Genomic DNA, 20,104 nt, shown 5'->3' on the forward strand with positions numbered 1-20,104 from the left:
CACTTTGGGAGGCCAAGGCGGGTGGATCACCTGAGGTCAGGAGTTCGAGACCAGCTGGCCAACATGGTGAAACCCTGTCTCTACTAAAAATACAAAAATTAGCTGGGTGTGGAGGGGGACACCTGTAATCCCAGCTACTTGGGAGGCTGAGGCAGGAGATTCACTTGAACCCAAGAGGTGGAGGTTGCAGTGAGCTGAGATTGTACCATTGCACTCCAGCCTGGGTGACAGAGTAAGACTCTGTCTCAAAAAAAAAAAGAAAAAAAAGAAAAAGAAAATAATCATAGAAACCTAGTGCAGGAAATGAAAAACTTGACTAACGTGAGGCAGCAAAAAGGACCAATTTATGAGTCAGTGAAATAAGATTTGCGGAAATCCAGTTCTACTTGGAACAAATATGAAAGCTTTTAGTCTCCTTTGAATGCAAAGGACTGAAGCCAGAAAAATGACAACGACCCTCTGACAGTATACAGGTTTTAAGAGAATCATGCCTAAATATTAGAAGTTTGGGCAGTTCCTTCATGATTTAACAATATGTTTCAGACATCTTGAGGAAAGAAGAGACTTGTGCAAAAAGAGTCTAGGGCTTGGGTTGGGGATTGCGGGTAGCTGTTGATATCCTGTAGTTAATCGCAGCTGTTCTGCTTCTCCTCAAAACGAAATTATTTAGATCGCAAATCTATTAACAACTAGGTAGAAATGCAAAGCCTTGACTAGTTGTTCATGCTGTGCATTGAAAAAAGACACTACATCCAAGGGATATATTCCACACCAGTCCCAGAATTAAAAATTTGCTTTTTATAACTCTTCTTGCTGTAGTTAACAGTTGTTTGGGGATAAAAGTCATTTTTTTCCTATGTCTAGGAATTTGGTTTGTATATGAGATAAATAAGTATAAACCAAAGCCAAATAGCCTTCAGGCTACCTTTATTCTGAGAAATAACCCTTCAGGGCTTGCTTTGCTGCAAATTGAAGAATGTATTTGGTTCAATTTTCCTTCTTCAAGTCAAGAAAGCAAATGGCAACCAAATGTCCCAGCAGTGGAGAGCTTATGTAAGTGACCTCTTCACTCTATAGCAGGCTACCATCAGAAAGCCCTCCTTTTCCAGACCTTGTCATCTTTACTACTCAGAGTACCAGGATTTCTAGGCAACCCACACTGCTGGGACAGCACTGCAGCTAGGCAAGCAAGAATCTAGCCAATCCCAGGATCATAGAGGGAAAACTCTGACAACAGCCGCTTGTTCCCAAATGTTCCATATTTCTTCTGATTCCCTGTGAAGCCTTGACCTCTCAGAATCCTCAAGCCTCTGTGAGTACATTGAACATGGGGTGCTGGAACACTCATTACATAGGCCCCTAATGCTTAGAGCTTCAAGGCTCTGTGTCAGCTGCTCAGGGCCATACCACTTGAACACTGGGCAAACATGCAGTTTATTGATTTCATCAAGGCTCTGACACTACTTGGACCTCAGCCCGCCAAAGGCCTTGAATCAAAAAGAGTCAATCAAATTACATCCTTTCTCTGTATCACCTTCAAGCACTGGTTTAAAGCCAACATTCCAGACTACTGTGATCTCATTCAGTCTGTGCTTTGTTAACTCTAGTATCCCTATTAATGTATAAGCATTCCTGATCATTCAGCCTTGCCTACAATAAAAATATCGGTTGCCCTAATTTTCACACTGTTTGTGGGAAGGCAATACACTGCTTCTATTTGGCTTGATTAGATGGCATTGATCCCCCAACTTCTGAGGAACTGGCCAACACTAATGGGAGTCACATTGCTTGAGTACAGTAGGTCTCTGAGTAGTTGTTTATGCTGTGCACTGCCACATCTGGTACTGAGCAGTTAATGATTACTCACTCAAGTATTTCGATGTAGGCTTTGCGTACAAATTGCTTCAACTACATAACTAACTGTTTGAACTTCTTCAGAAATTAGAAACTTAAGCTGAAATGTGGTTGAGTATTTATATGCACTATGAGGATAGTTTTTCACATTATTTTAAAGTTAAGGGGTAGGGGAGGCAGAGGTTGCTGAAATCAGTAAAGAGATGCACTATGCAAGTTATCTGGTATGATATAAAGACATGTGATTAAATTTGAGTGATTTAAATCATTGTTTCCCACAGTGAAAATCACAAATATTCACTTTCATGAAAATGTTTGCTAGGTATCCTATTATCTCCAATTACTTAAAAACAAAATTTTAAAAAATGAATGCATCCCCCTTCTCCAAATAAAACAAAGCTCTAATTTTGTCTGTAAACTGAAGTTCAGATCACACATAATTTTTATCTCAGAATCCTTTGGGCTAACATTGAGGACTGGAACAACCAAAAGTGTGTTTTTTATGATTTTTTTAAAGAATGATGTTTTAAAACTTACTAGTCAGGCATTAGAAAAGTTATGTAATTCAAACAATCAACTCATTTGTCTCCCTCATACCTTCTTTCACATACTGAGTGACTGAGTAGCATGCATTAACTTGTATTCTGAGGGAGGAGCTGATCTTTATGAGACACTTGACTAAATGACCGTGAAGGAAAATAAGGCACTTTCTTTTCTTTAGACTTATTCCAATACTTAATCTACTATGCAATAGACATTCTTTGTTTTGTATCCAGCTAGCTTGGGTTTAATATGTCACTGCTTTGTCTTTCTGTTACATATACAGTTTTGATTTATTTACAATATATATTGTACCATTTTGGTTTTTATATTGTTTGGTTGGTTGAATAAATTTGTGACACTTGAGGTGATAGTTGTTAAAAACAATACCAGTATTTGATCCAGTTTCATCTCAACTATGTTATACCTGGATATTTTAGATGTTTATCAAAGGTCTTTTATGGGTAAGAAAGGAAATGTATGAAATAATAAATGTGTGGCATTTATGGGTAATGTTGGCTCTGAACAAACTTTTGAAAACTTGGTTGACAAAATTTTGGATCAACTGAAAAAAAGCATGACTTTTGAAATATCTGAATGCCTTGGTTCTCAGTATTATCATTCTTTATTGAATTTATTTCTCATTAAAATATGTAGTTTTAAGACTTTTTTCTAAAAGTATTATGTAATTTTTTCAGCGTGGGTAGATGGGAGTGTCAATTGTATATTATCGTACAGTTGACATGTATTTTTGTCTATTCTTTATTATCTAGTAGTTTCACGCTATATGTACCATAACCAACTACTATAGCCTATGAGAAACATGTAAGATAATGTATTTACAGCCATTGTTACAAGTTTATAATGTGTTTTTCTGTTTTGTTTTATATTTATGTTATAATATTCAAAAAGAATATGGTTCCTGATTGAGGAAAGGATACAAAATGCAAAATCCACAATTTTGATAACTGCAAATTGCCAATTGTTTGGCAGTACTTTATTATATTGGGTGTCTTGTCTTTTTTTGGGCTTTTATTAGCTAATGAATGGATATATTAGACACTTTTGGGTTTTAGTTGGGATTTTACACAGCTTACATCTTAATTCTTTGATTCTGTGCTGTTTCTGTTAACCCACAGCATTATTTTAATAAATGTTATCACACCAACCTACAAAAAAAATTCATGTTACTTGTCGCTTCCAGGTTGTAAAGATACCAGATATACCCTATTTGTCAGATAAAGCTTAGAATTTTCAGTGAGAGCCTGGAACATAGCAGACACTCTATTTATCAAACACACTAAATAAATAAGGAAATAAATGTTTTTCTTTTATATACGCACTGGAAGTGAGGGCCACAAAATGGAAAAATAAAGCACATATTTTTTTCTTTTTCTTTCTTTAAAGATCATTTTAGTCATTGATGCAAACTGCACCTTCATATATATGAGTCTCTTGTTCAAAGTTCACAGGTAACCATAGTAGCAGAGTGGTAGTGACTTCATGCAGGCATAAGGCACCCTACTGAGAAGTAAATAAGCTACCTAGTTAACAGTATTGATTAGCTATAATTACTTGACTATGATTTTTATATAGTCTCCCTTAAATTATCAAATAAACGAAATAAAGTGCACTGCAGTTCACTTGATCAATAACTGTAAAGTCAAAACAGATATTCTAAACTTTGCCTGCAACAAAATTCTTTTATAAGTCAGCAACCAGCAAGAAGCTTAAAGGAGAAGTTGCCAGAGCTTCCTTCTCATTATGCTACCTAAGACAATTACCCTACTTTCTTTGTCTCTGGGCATTAATAAAAATATATTAATGTTTAACGATGATGGCAGTAGTAGCTAAGACTTATTGAGCACTAACCGATTTGTACTTTACTTATGTTATCTCATTTAATCATCTTCTCATAAGATTGTCTCATCTCCATTTCACAGATGCAGAAAAGTGAGCTTCAGACTTGCCAAGTAAGACATGTAATAAGAAGTGCCATTCCCAGAGATCCCAAGCTGAAGCAGTCTTATTCTTATGGACACAGGCTTTCATAGCTTCATCAGTTGACCAATTTTCAAAGTTCTGTGAGCCATTTGTAGAGAAAACATCAGAACTGTAAGAGTTAAGTCCCTCTAGGTGAGTACCCTTGTGTAAGTAATTTGATGAAATAATAATATTAAACATGATTTTTTCATTTGTTTATTGTCTGGGACATAAGTGTCATGATGGCAGAGACCAGGTCTTTCATCTTCAGAGCTGGATTATCTTGCCAGGCACATGGTAGCTGCTCCATAGTTGTACAATGAGAGTGTGGGTAGACAAATCATGTACAGTCAAAAATTATACATTTCATAGAAATATATTTGATTTTTTTATTTTAATTTGTTAAAGATGTACCTTGTAAACATATGACTTTTTGAATGCCACAGATCAGTGAATATAGCTTAAAAACAGAAATTTGCTTTTATTCAAGTGAACATATAGTGACACTATGTAAAACATCATTTGTCATGAAGAAAATATTCTAAAAATAGCTCACATAATTTTAGATTTTGGAAAAATTTCAAAAAAAATAAATTAAAAAAATTAAAATGACCAAACAGTCAAAAAAATCTTGAGGAAACAAAAAAAACAAAGCTAGAGGTCTCAAAATTTCTGATTTTAAAATGTATTTCAAAGCTGTAGTGGTCCAAACAGTAAGGTACTGGTAGAAAGACAAACATACAGTCCTGTAGAATGGAATAGAGCCCAAAAGTAAGCCTTCTCATATATGGTCAAATAATCTTTGATAAATGTGCCCAGGCTATACAATGGAGAAAGACTAGTCTCTTCAATAAATAGTGTTGGGAAAATTGATAGCCACATGACAAAAAATTAGTTAAATTCTAATTTTAAACTATATACAAAAATTAATTCAAAATGGACCTAGCCATAAGACCTGAAACTATAGAACTCCTAGAAGAAAACATAGGAAAAAAGCTTCATGACATTAGTCTTGAAGCTTTTTGGACATGACACCAAAAGCACAGGTAACAGAGGCAAAAATAGACAAATGAACTACATCAAAATTTAAAGAGTGTGGCAAAGGAATAAACAGCAGAGTAAAAAGATAATTTACAAAATAAGAGAAAATGTTTGCAAACCATTTATCTAAGTGGTTAATAACCAGAGTATACAACTCAACAACAACTACTCAACAAATAACCTAATTAAGAAATGAGACTGGGCTTGGTGGCTCACTCCTGTAATTCCAATTACTAAGGAGGCTGAGGCAGGAGGATTGCCTGAGACCAGGAGTTTGAGACCAGCCCTGGTAACATAGTGAGATTCTGTCTCTAAAAAAATAAAAAATTAGTCAGGTTCAGTGATGTGTGCCTGTAGTCCCAGTTACTCAGGATGCTGAAGCAAGAGGATTGCTTGACCCCAGAAGTTCAAAGATGCAGTAAGCTGTAATTGTGCCACTGTACTCCAGCCTAGGCAACAGAGAAAGACCCTTTTTGGGGGAGGGGGGAGGGGTGGAAGGAAATGAACAAAGGACTTGAATAGACATTTCTCCAAAGAAGATATACAAATGCCCATCAAACAAATGAAAAGATGCTAAACATCACTAATCATCAGGAAAATATAGATTTAAACCACAATAAGATATCACCTCACAATTGTCAGGATGGCTTCTATCAAAGAAAGAAAGAAAAAAAAAACAGAAAATAACAAGTGCTGGTGAGGATGTAGAGAAATTGAAACCCTTGGGAACACTGTTGGTGAGAATGTAAAATGGTTCAGCTACTATAGAAAACTTTGTGGAGATTCCTCAAAATATTAAATATACAATCACCATATGATCCAGCAGTCCCACTTCTGGAAATAGACCCAAAAGAATTGAAAATATCAAAGAGATTTGCACACCCATGTTCATTGCAGCATTATTCACAATAGCCAAGAGTTGGAAGCAACCTAAATATATATGATAGATGAATGGATAAATAAAATGTGATGTACATAACATACAGTGGAATATTATTCAGTTTTAAAAAAGAAAACCCTGGCAAATGCTACAAAACCTTTAGGACATTACACTAACTGAAATAAGCCAATTACAAAAAGAGAAATGATTCCACTTATATGAGATATCTAAAGTAGTCAACTCTTGGAAACAGAAAACAGAATGGTGGTTGCCAGAGGCAGAAAACTTGGGGACAATGGAAGATGTTAAGAGATACAGAGTTTCAGTTTTGTAAGATGAAAAAGCGCTATGGATCTGTTGCACAGCAATGTACATATAGGTAATACTATTATACTGCACATGTAAAAATGGTTAAGATGGTAAATTTTATGTTTTTGCCACACACAAAAACCCATATAATTACCAACTTCTCCTTAAGAAAAACGTGTATTATTTTTAAAACCAACCAGTCAACCAACCCTCTACTTCATTAGCCTTTTATAAAAGGTAGTATATTTTGCAACCAAATAACAGACACAATCTAATCTCAGAGTGAAAGATAACACTCTGGTCTGGAGCTCACCTCTCCCGGTTGTGGGATGCCGAAGCCATGCAGGTGCGGAGCAAAGCAGGTAGCTGCTGGCTGTGAGGAGGCTGTGAAAGGTGTGAGGAGACTCTGCGTTAATAAAAATATCCATGGAGAACACTGAAAACTCAGTGGATTCAAAAATCCATTAAAAATTTGGAAGCAAAGATCATACATGGAAGCGAATCAATGGACTCTGGAATATCCTTGGACAACAGTTATAAAATGGATTGTCCTGAAATGGGTGTATGTATTATATAACAATTAATGATAATAAGTGGAATCATAAAAGCATTGGAATGACATCTTGGTCTGGTACAGATGTCGATGTGGCAAACCTCAGGGAAACACTCACAAACTTGAAATGCGAAGTCAGGAATAAAAATGATCTTACTTGTCAAGAAATTGTGGAATTGATGTGCAATGTTTCTTAAGAAGATCACAGCAAAAGGAGCAGTTTGTTTGTGTGCTTCTGAGCCATGGTGAAGAAGGAATAATTTTTGGACAAATGGACCTGTTGACAAGAAAAAGATAACAAGTTTTTCAGGGGGGATTGTTGTAGAAGTCTAACTGGAAAACCCAAGCTTTTCACTATTCAGGCCTGCCATGGTACAGAACTGGATTCTAGCATTGAGACAGACAGTGGCATTGATGACGACATGGCGTGTCATAAATTACCAGTGGAGGCCGACTTCTTGTATGCGTATGGGACATCATTTGCTAATAAATTGAGACTGGAGAACCAAAGAAAGATAGGACTGAGAGATGACCCTAAGATTCTTTAGCAATTCAGTGGATTAAACGCCGTTTACTATGATGGAGAACACTACAGAAGGAATATAATTGGAGGAAGGTGAGAAATAAGTTCACTTTTGTTCACTTTAAATTTGAGATGCTTGTGCAACATCCAATCAGACATTCGGAGTAATCTATGGTTCAAAGAAAATTCTGAGCTGGAAACATACTTTGGGTATAATCAGCGGATAGGAGCTATTAAAGTCTTGAAATGCAAGTGTGAGTATAGGTAAAGAAAAGAAGAGATTGAGGACTGAGTCCTGGGTACTTCAACATGTAAAAGTCTGGAAGAGAAAGATAATACAGCAAAGGAGGCTTAGTGGAATGGGGGACTTCGTGGGGGATACCTTCAAAGTCAAGTAAGGGCATGTTTTCAAGGAGAAAGTGAACAATTCTCTCATGACCTCTTGAAATGAGGACTGAATATTGGCATTGACTTTGGCAATGTCAGTATTGGAGGTCTTTGGTAATCTGAATAAGGGTTGTCTGTGTGCAGTGATATAAGTGAGTGATGTAAGTGAGTAAGGCTCAAATGGAGTGGTTACAAGAGAGAACTAGAGGAAAAGAGAGGATCGCATCTATAAACAATTTTTTCAGGGAGCTTCTATGAAAGGGAGAACCATGGGATCTCTGCTACAGGAAGATGTGGCATCTTGGGATAATTTTTTATTTAAGATTAGAAATGTTATATCATGTTTTTATGCAAATGTAAAAGAACTAAACATCTAGGAATGATAGTGGATAAAAGCGAACACTGTGAGTAGGAAAGAGGGGATTGAACGCAGTGACTGAGGGGATGGTTTGACCTAAAACAGGCACATTGCTCCTCCTAAACAATAATAGGAAGGGAGGCAGTGGCTATGAGCTCTAAAGGATGCAGGTCAGTGCATTTGGTCGGATAAGGACTTTATCTTCTGATTGCTTCTATTTTCTCAATAAAATCAGAAGCAAGGTCTCCTACTGAGAATCTAAGTTTAAGAAAGTCAGAGGTTTAAGGACAGGAAAACTGTCTTCTCTGGAAATAAGAGAAAGGTTGACTAGAAAAATATAGTAGAATATACATTTCAATGTTGTATCCATGTCATTAACTTTACATAAGATAGTATGTTTTTAGCAAAAAAAGGTAAAAAACACCTGAGGATGAAATAAATTCCACCTGTTCCCGTTTCTGAGTTTGCTAGAATGTGAGGTCCAAGAGAGAAGGGATTGTTGTCTACTTTGTAAAAAAAAAAAGTCACTGTGCATAGAACATTGCGGGGCGCGGTGGCTCAAGCCTGTCATCCCAGCACTTTGGGAGGCCGAGACGGGCGGATCACGAGGTCAGGAGATTGAGATCATCCTGGCTAACCCGGTGAAACCCCGTCTCTACTAAAAAATACAAAAAACTAGCCGGGCGAGGTGGTGGGCGCCTGTAGTCCCAGCTACTCGGGAGGCTGAGGCAGGGGAATGGCGTAAACCCAGCGGGCGGAGCTTGCAGTGAGCTGAGATCCGGCCACTGCACTCCAGCCTGGGCGACAGAGCCAGACTCCCTCTCAACAAAAAAAAAAAAAAAGAACATTGTAGACATGGTAGATGCTCAAGAAACATTTAGTGAATGATTTCACGAATGAGAAGGCGCTGTATCTCTAGTTTTTGTCATTGCTACAGATGGTCTTCACACCCACAAATATTTACCTTTTCACCTTATCCTAGCACATTTTTAGTAGCACTTTCCTAATTTATTTTTTTAAATATATGGTCACTTTCAAGAAAGCATTTTGTGGTTTACATTCATCTATTTTTCATTCTTCAAAACGTTGTTTTGCAGTATCTAATGGACAGTTTAAAAGCTTCATGAACGAAAAGGCGCCTTTTGTCAAAATTAAATGAACGCAAAAGAATGAAAAGTTTGGGTTGAGTTCAAAATTGTAAGCTCCCAAGGAAAATGAATGCACAAAACTTCTGGTTTTCATTTCCCATATTCTTATATTAAACATGAAATTCAAGGGTTCTGACTGAATTAGAAAACTTAAAATTTGAGGACAAATTTCTGACGATAAAATGTTCTAAAGACTCTTAAATCAAAATCTTACTAAATAGCCTGACTAGCAATCGTATTTTTTTATTTCAATGTGTTTATTTTTCTACAACAGTAAAAATTTTACTAAATCCCAAACTATCTGTAATTATTTCACAGAAATGAATGGTTCTGTGTGTTTATTGAGAATAGAACAGAAGATCTGCTACTCTTCAACCACTGGAGGATATTAATCTTACTCTTTCTCATAAAACTGTCTAATAAACATAAGAAAAATATAAAAATTTGCTAGCAAATACAGAAATGCAAGTAAAAGCAATAAGGCAGCATTTTCACCAATTAAGAAGGTAATGAACATCACTATGTATATAGGTTTTTCATATTGTTATGATTTTCTTAGGATAAATTTTTCAGTATGGAATAATTGAATGAAAATCTCGAGGCTGGGGGCAGTGGCTCACGCCTGTAATCCCAGCACTTTGGGAGGCCGAGGCGGCGGATCACCTGAGATCAGGAGTTTGAGACCAACCTGGTCAACATGGTGAAACACCGTCCCTACTAAAAATACGAAAATTCGCCAAGTGTGATGTCGTGTGCCTGTAATCCCAGGCTGAGGCTGGAGAATTGCATGAACCCAGGAGGCAGAAGTTGCAGTGAGCTGAGATCGTGGCACTGCACTCCAGGCTGGGCAACAGAGTGAGATGCCATCTCAAACAGAAAGAAAAGAAAAGAAAAGAAGAAAAGAGAAAAAAGATGGAAGGAAGGAAGGAAGGAAGGAAAAGAAAGAAAGAGAGAAAGGAGGGAAGGAAGGAAGGAAGGGAAATCTGGAAATACATATATAAATTACTTCAGAAAATGTAACAAATTACTATTGTGAAAGCACAAATTTTATAACATCCTGCCATCATTGGCTTCTTGTCATGTAAATTTTTTTAACTTAATGTAGTAAAATTTACTCTTTTTGATGAACATTCTATGAGTATTGACAAATGTATAGTGTCATGTAAACCACACCACAATCAATATATATAACAATCCATCACCCCCAAAATGCCCCTCTGTATAGTCAACCCCTTCCCACCCAGCTCCTGGTAACAACTGATCTGTTCTCTGTACTTGTAATTTGTCTTTTTCCAGAATGTCATATAATTGGGCTTATACACTATTAAGTCTTTTTGAGCTTGGCTTATTTCACTAACATAAGACATTTGAGATTCTTCCATATTGTTGCATGAATCAATCATTTCTTTCCTTTTATCACTGAGTAGTGTTCCATTTTGCGGGTGTACCAGAGTTGAGTATCCATTAATCGGTTGAGTTGTTCACAGTCTTTGGTGATTATAAATGAAGTCACTGTAAACACTTCCATATGGGTCTTTGCGTGAACCTAAGATTTATTTCTCTTGAGTTAATTGTCACTTTTCAGAAAAAATATTTATCATATTTATTTTATTGCATTTAAGTATCCCTGCTACAAATTCAAGTTTTCCCAGGGGATATTAGTATCCCCGTTTGAGAAACATAAGCTTAGGTGAAGCCATATCCAAGATAATTGTACATAAAATTCTGAGCACTTAGTTTAAATATGGAAAGTGCTAGAGATACAAAGAAATCCTCAAATACAAAATTAATTGTGAAGCTTTTAATATTGAGACTAGTTAATGTGCATTTGTTTGTTTTTTAATAATGACTAACTTCTAAAACTTAACTTTGAATGCTTCTGTTGGTTATAGGGAAATATGTAAGAAGACATAAAAACTTTTTGAATGTAAAGTTTCTAAAATAACTTGAAATTTGAATGATCAGCGTTAATTTCCAACAATCTTAATTCTAAAAATAAGATAATAATAATTGTCCTTGTCTGTAAGAAGTTTACAGATGCACTGGGGAAGTTTATCTTGTGCTTAAAGGGTGAAATAACAATCCAGGACAGAGGGTTAAAAATATCAAATGAGGCCGGGCGCGGTGGCTCAAGCCTGTAATCCCAGCACTTTGGGAGGCCGAGACGGGCGGATCACGAGGTCAGGAGATCGAGACCATCCTGGCTAACACGGTGAAACCCCGTCTCTACTAAAAAATACAAAAAACTAGCCCGGCGAGGTGGCGGGCGCCTGTAGTCCCAGCTACTGGGGAGGCTGAGGCGAGAGAATGGCGTAAACCCGGGAGGCGGAGCTTGCAGTGAGCTGAGTTCCAGCCACTGCACTCCAGCCTGGGCGACAGAGTGAGACTCCGTCTCAAAAAAAAAAAAAAAAAAAAAAAAAAATCAAAAGAGTATAATAGTTAATAAGTATTAATGGAGTTCAGAGATATAGGATACTCCATTTGAAGTTGCTGGCTTCTTCTGTAACTGGTACACTTTGGAGTATGAAGGCAATTTAGACAGACTCTTTGCATTGATTCTTTTCTCTGTCCCTGTAAAGAACTTTAATGAGTTACAATGTCACCCAAGATAATTAGAATACCCCTTTGGCACTCAAATAGCAAAATCTAGTTGTCTGTGTATCCAGAGTACATCAAGTGTCATCTTCTAAAACTGTCTGGTAGTATTACCCATATGATAGATTATATAATGCTACTATTAAATTTGGAGAACATTAACAGAGGAGGATGAAGGATTAATGAGTCATTCTCAAGTAAAGCCATCTGATTCTATTTATACAACAGTCTAATAAAAATCAGATGTAGCTAAGTCTCAATTCAGATATAATTTTACGGGCGGAAAATAACAGTGTATTTTCATAATACGAAAGAGAATACACTGCCGGCAGGTTTCCCAAAATGTGTTTACCTACCATATCATATAGGAAAAAGTATCAGAGTTGAAATAAAAATATCTTTGCACCCAAAAGCACATAAACAAGCACATATGCTTCTTTTCGTTTCTCACTCCCTTTCCCAGCTTTCTTCCTTCCTGCTACTTCGTCTCCACCCATCTTCCCATGGATACATACCACAAATGTGCATGAAGTCATCAAAAAAGCGTATTTATTTTTAAGTTTAGAAGATTTGGTTCCTATACATCTAATCACCAAGAAGCATAAAACTATTTTATATTAATTACTGAATTTTAAATATGTGAAATATAGACAGATGATGATGAAGATAGATTGATAGACAGATGATAGATAGATAGATAGATAGATAGATAGATAGATAGATAGATAGATAGAAGTCAACCCGCTATATCTGTGGGTTGCACATCTGTGGATTCAACCAAATGTGGATCGAAAAGACTTGAAAAAAATAGATGATTGTAATGGATGAAACACTTATAGTACAGTGCAGTGTGCAATGAAAGAGGGAGAGTAATGCCTAGTGTGTAATGAGAGCACGGAGAAGTATCACCCAGCCCAGACCGAATTAGTAAAATCTCTAAAGGAGATAGATAATCCATGAGTTGAATCTTGAAAAGGTAAGTAGAAGGAAGGCAATCAGATGACACAGCAGATAAGAAAAAAATGATTTTGTGGAACTACAAGTGGTTTTATAAGGTTGCCATGTAAGCTGCATTCAGAGGTCTACAATAAACTGGAGTTCACTTTTTTCATTTACAAGATTCCCAACTTTCCAGTCCTGGCATATCTCTTCCCTCTCTACACGTTAAGCAATTTTTTTTTTTTTTTTTTGTACTTTATGTTCTGGGACACACATGCAGAATGTGCAGGTTTGTTAAATAGGTATACACATGCCAAGGTGGCTTGCTGCATCCATCAACCCATCATCTATATTAGGTATTTCTCCTAGTGTTATCCCTCCCCTAGCCCCCCACTCCCCGACAGTCCCTGGTATGTGATGTTCCCCTCCCCATATCATGTGGTCTCATTGCTCAATACCCACTTATGAATGAGAACATGTGGTGTTTGGTTTTCTATTCCTGTGTTAGTTTGCTGAGAATGATGGTTTCCAGCTTCATCCATATCCCTGCAAAGGGCATAAGTTCATCCTTTTTATGGTTGCATAGTATTCCATTGTGTATATGTGCCACATTTTCTTTATCCAGTCTATCACTGATGGGTATTTGGGTTGGTTCCAAGTCTTTGCTATTGTGAATAGTGCCGCAATAAATATACATGTGCATATGTCTTTATAGTAGAATGATGCATAATCCTTTGGGTATATACCCAGTAATGAGATTTCTGGGTCAAATGGTATTTCTGGTTCCAGATCCTTGAGGAATTGCCACACTTTTACAATGGCTGAACTAATTTACACTCCCACCAATAGTGTAAAAGTGTTCCTACTTCTCCACATCCTCTCCAGTGTCTCTCATTTCCTTACTTTTTAATGATCACCATTCTAACTGGTGTGAGATAGTATCTCATTGTGGTTTTGATTTGCATTTCTCTAATGACCAGTGATGATGAGCTTTTTTTCATATATTTGTTTGCTGCATAAATAACTTCTTTTGAGAAGTGTCTGTTCATATCCTTCACCCACTTTTTGATGGGGTTGTTTGGTTTTTCCTTGTAAATTTGTTTAAGTTATTTGTAGATTCTGGATATTAGCCCTTTGTCAGATGGACACATTGCAGAAATTTTCTCCCATTCTGTAGGTTGCCTGTTCACTCTGATGATAGTTTCTTTTGCTGTGCAGAAGCTCTTTAGTTTAATTATATCCCAGCTGTCAATTTTGGCTTTTGTTCCCATTGCTTTTGGTGTTTCAGACATGAAGTCTTTGCCCATGCCTATGTCCTGAATGGTATTGCCTAGGTTTTCTTCTAGGGTTTTTATGATTTTAGGTTTTACATTTAAGTTTTTAATCCATCTTCAGTTAATTTTTGTATAAGGTGCAAGGAAGGGGTCCATTTTTAAATGAACATGGAATTAATTTATTTCCCCTGGAGGATTAAATTTGTGCATATATCATCTCTGAAGATGCTGATCATACGTGTGGTGAGTCAAGGAGTCGTCCCTCAACAGGCTTTCTGTGGCAGAGATTATCACTGTTCACCAATACCCTTTCTCTCCTCTTCTTCCTGGGCACACAGCTAAGTAGCATTTTTTGGCCTCCTTGCTGGTAGGTTGGCACCATGTAACTAAGTTCTGGGAAAATTGAATGTGAATAAAAGTGATCTATGCTGCTTCCAAATCTGACCCATAAAAATATTTCACACTCAAAGCTCCACTCTCACTTTTCCCATTCTCTACTGATCTGAGATATTGAAGATGGCAGTACCATGAGATGGAGGTGACCTGTTAAAATAGACTCCTTCCAGTGATCCACGCTGAACTGCGAATGAGCACAAAATAAGTCCCTTTTTTTTTTGAGACAGAGTCCTCGCTCTGTCGCCCAGGCTGGAGTGAAGCGGCACAATCTCAGCTCACTGCAACCTCTGCCTCCTGGGTTCAAGCAATTCTCCCACCTCAGCCTCCCGAGTAGCTGGGACTACCGCGAGTGCCACCATGCCCGGCTAATTTTTTGTACCTCTTAAGTAGAGACGGGGTTTCACCGTGTTAGCCAGCATGGTCTCTATCTCCTGACCTCGTGATCCGCCCACCTCAGCCTCCCAAAGTGCTGGATTACCGGCATGAGACACTGCAGCTGACCACAAAATAAGTCTTTAATGGTGTTAAGTCACTGAGGTTTTGGGATTTTGTGGTTAGAGAAATTAACCCTAGCTCAGAGTATTTATTGCATCCTCTAAACTCATACTCTTTAGTATATGTACTTTTTACTTGATTTTTTGTCCTGATATACTGAATATTACAGTGTATCAGCATACCACGCAACATGACTAATTTTTGCCATCTTCTTCATAGATGTCTCAAAGCCCATCACATGCATAGCTCTATACCAACTGATTTGAACTGAAATATCTGACCTGCTACCCACTTGCTCTGGACAAGAAAATCTCTTGGTTTCAAGGGTCTTTCAGAAAGAAAAGAAAATTCCTTAAACTCTATTTATTATTTATGCCAAATACTAGGGATCTCTTCTTGGATTTGTTTACTATTTTGCTTAGTTATAGAAGTACTTTTCTCATCTTTCTCTTCCTCTTCATTCCTCTGTAATATTCTTATGCTGTGACTTCTTTCTGTAAGAAGCAACTTTTTACTAGGAATTTTAACATAATAAGTGAATTAAGAATTCATTATTTGATGGTTTAATACAGGTTAATTATTTGCAACAAGAAAACAGCATCTTAAACTTTTATATTTAAGTTATTTGCATAAGAAAACTTTTAATAATAAAATGATCAATGCTTATTTTTTAAAACATGAAAAAACTACAAAGACATTTACAGAAAAATAATCTCTTTCTTATTCTCCCTTATTCCCACCAGGCAACAACCAAATTGAGCATATTACTTTTTACCTTCAAAATTCACTGTATTCAATTTTTTTTTTACAAAAGTTACCTAAAATTGCTGAAACAAGTAAAACAATGCAAAAATATATAAAGATAATAATCTTTTCTTTATTCTCCTTCCAATCTCACCTCCTGAGATTAGCCTTGTTAACAGTGTGATGTACTTCATCACAAAATTCTCCATGCTCAAAAAACACAATACTTTTTTTATTTTTTATATAACATAGTTCATACTTGATCTCTAACTTGCTTTTGTCCCTTAACTATGTATCCTGGATATCCATTGAAGACAGCAAATATAGATCTAATTCACTGTTTTCAATAGTGATCTAATATTCCATAATATGGGTAAAACAGATGTATTCAACTATTTGCTTATTGATAGATTTTTTTAACTTTTTTTGCAGTTTCCTGTGTATGTGTATGTGGTGTGTGTGTGTGTGTGTGTGTGTAACAGACAGTAGTGGGAAAGAGTTCACCACTACAAACAATACTTTTATAAACACACTTGCGCATAGGAGTTACCTTCAAAATATTTAATAGTTGGCATGGCAAATAAATTGAATAATCAGAACTGATATACAATGAATCAGCTGGTACACCATATATCTATGCATAATTAAATTATCAGCTCTACTTTTTCATTCTTTCTTTTATATTGGTGCTTGCATTTTCATAGTATAGGTGCCCCCTAGACCATATTGTCCAGGTTCCAGTTGTCCCCTATATTGTGTATATTTGTGTATCAGGTGAGTATATTCTGCATGTAGGAAGGATGTAAATTATGGTGGCTATAGAGAAGATTGTGACAAATGTTCCCTAATCTGAAACCTCTTTACAACTTATGCATTTCTATAACAATTTTTGAGTTGGCTTTTGTGTAATTGCAGAATCTGTCTTTCAGGGTTATTTTTCAAATCTAATTTTTGTTCAGGATCCAATTTTTAGTAAGCAATTAAAAAATTCAAGATATCTTGCAATATTCTTTAGAAATTGTCTCAAACTATTTTAGTCTCCCTTTTAGTTTTTCTGTTTTCATAGTGTTCCTGAGAAATAAAATGCCCTTAGCTTGAATCTAATTCTTCTCTTTTGTCTTCCTAGAACAGTCCATGATTGGATACCATATATCAGAAAAGGAAGCATAGCATATCTCATAAACTGTTAGGCTTTGATTTATTTGTTACAAAGATGTCAGTTACATATCTCTGCATAAATTGAATTTATATTTTCCTCATCCTTCAGGTCTCTAAATTAACCAAGAAATAGCTCTGAATTATTTTCTTTTTAAAAATGAATAAATGCCCTAAGAGATAGAAATGAAGAAAAATATTTATGGAGAGCAGATAAAAAAGACAACAGACATCAGAAGTCAAGCACCCTCATTTTACAGTTAAGGAAACTGGGGTTTAAGAAATTTCAACAACTTCTGTAAGGTAAAGAGCTAGTGGAGAAAATGTAATATACGGAATTTTTGCACATAAGGTTGCAATGAAATGCTTGGTTTGCTGATTCTTCTTTAATAATAAATACAAGAGAAATTTTCACATCTAAACTTGGAGTGTTCCAAAGAGTTTCTTCCTAATCTCATGTTTCAAAGTCCAGTTAATCTATGTTTTGGAGATGGTGGGGAAAATATGATTAAATTTTTCCCATAAATACAAGTCTTACTGCATTCTTTACTCATGTCTGTTTAAATCTGTTAGTATATTACTAACAACCCTAAAATAGAAATAAATATAGTCACTCATTGGAGAGAGTCAAAAGGCTGCTTTTTCTCTATGAAGTCTGTATAAATCCAGCTTTCCTAAGGTAGTTAAAACAGACGTTTTAGCCCAGAATTACTTAAAATTCTCGTTGAATGAAGCCCAAATTCTTTTTTATGTCCTCTGTCTTGTTTTCAATCATCACCTGAATCCTTGAAGAATTGAGTGAAATTTTTCTTCTTCACAAAGTTTGTATCAACTGCAGTTCTGATACTAATGTGACATGCCAAGTAATGGGAAGGACTTCGCAAAAGTTGTTTTAGTAGAAAGTTGACTTATTAGAACATAAAGTTGTTTTACTAGGAAGTTGTTTTTATCCAGCACAATGAACTACCCTAATGTCTGGAACCACCAAGCCCCTAATATGTTAAATTCTTATGTGCATTAGACCTGCCATCCCATGCCTTTTAAATGTGACCATATATAAATATTTTGCTTATTTTCTTGGTGGTTAATGAAGAATAATATGTTTTCATCAGAAATAGATTTTTAAAGATTCAAAATGTGCATATTGCAATTTAAATGGCTTAGATGTAAATAGAACTGACATTAGACTTTACACTGCAGTGTTAGATTTTGTTTAGCAGTTTATCTCCCAGGAAGATAGGAATGGTGCTACTTCTGTTCATATGGACAAGCTCTAAGAGTCACTATTACTGGAGTAACTAATTAATAACTGGTTTTATCTTTCCCATGCATCAAGGACAAGTGAATAACCTTCACTAATAATAGCAGCTTATAAACACTGAGTTGCTGTGAACTTGATATTAAAGTTTGCACTCCTATTATGCCCTAACATCTGATTAAAAATCATAGAGTTGATAACCTTGATGCCTATAATCTACCTCCTTCCAAGAAGCACTGCCAATATACTGCCTAATTAGCAACATTGTTGCCTTTTCTTAGGAAACACAAAATCCATGCAATACCTACTTCCATTCATCCATGATAAGGCCATTTAACACCTCACTGCCGGGGGAGGTTGACATATCCTGCCTGCCATCTGGCTGTAACAAAAAATCCTTCCAAGTTATCAAGCATTTGATCAACTAGAAAACACTATCAGACCTTGGGTAAATTACAGGGAACCATCAATTGCACAGTAACAAATTAAAGTTAGCAAGGCAGAGACCAGAACTGAGGAATATTTAGGTGCATTGGCAGCCTCTGTTGGCTTGGAACTGGACCAGATGGGAAATCAATCCTCCAAGAACCATTTCCACGTGTAAGGAGCACAAATGATGATACCCTATTAACAGCAAGAAAGAATATTTCTGAAGGTCATTTGTCATTGCTGCTGTAAGTCTTTCGACAATACAAGCACTGCCTATCAAACTTGGCTCTTCCTGAGTCTGAAGAATGTTTGAGGCTTTACTTGTATGTTTTCAGAAAGACATTTATCCTGCCTTGGGACCAAGTAATTAAAAATATTTATGCTTTACACCTGACAATGTTGTTATTTTAAGGAAGAGGTTTGATAAATAAAAAGCAGAATAGGAGTTTTGTTCAAGAAAGTCTTTCCACACCACAATTTATACATAATTGTAAATTAATGATTGGAATGAAGCAATAGTTTGTTAATCTCTAAATCCCAGCCATCGCTCACAGAGAGTCACAGCTGTGAAATCCTCAGGCAACAATCGTATGAAACAAGGATTAATCTTTAATCCATTTGTGCAGTAGGCACAATAATCACCTTTCCTTTCTGAACCCAGTTGGTTTCTGCACTTATCTGAGCACCTGTTGCTGCCCCATGGTGGCACAGGGGTCACCGCAGCAGAGCCCCTCTCCTTCCCCTCAGAAATACTCACCTGATCTGTGTCTTCAAGGCCCTGCTCTCTTCCTTCCAAAGTTAAAACAACAGAGGATTTTTTAAGGCTTAAAAATGATTTATATATGAAACTCTTTTTCAAGCCAATAACAGAAACAATGAAGATTTACAGAAAGTGATTATTTTAAGTAACAGTATCTTGTATTTACAGATTATGTTTATGTTTTGTTTTGTTTGATTTTTTGTGCATATACACATTCTATGTATATATAAGGTTATATGTGTTAATATAGATCATTTTTACAGCCATATACATTGTTATTTTTATATAAATGTTATATTAATTTTATATATAGTCATGATAGAAGCTGCCATTTCTTGAGCACTTACTAGCTGCTAGGTGTATCTACTGCATGATTTAGCCACAATAATTCCATGAGGTTATTTTACAGATGAAGGTACAAGCTAAAGAGCATGCTTCTGAATCTGGATCCTGGGAAACAAGGACACATGATGCACAGAAAGA

The 20,104-nt window shown here is 36.2% G+C and overlaps 1 pseudogene; it reads left to right on the forward strand.

Annotated features, from left to right (window-relative positions):
- The first annotated feature begins 7,021 nt into the window (after positions 1–7,021).
- LOC111539353 lies at positions 7,022–17,189 on the forward strand (annotated as a pseudogene).
- Positions 17,190–20,104: the final 2,915 nt, after the last annotated feature.

The sequence above is a fragment of the Piliocolobus tephrosceles genome, chromosome 1, assembly GCF_002776525.5.
Source record: "Piliocolobus tephrosceles isolate RC106 chromosome 1, ASM277652v3, whole genome shotgun sequence".
NCBI lineage: Eukaryota > Metazoa > Chordata > Mammalia > Primates > Cercopithecidae > Piliocolobus > Piliocolobus tephrosceles.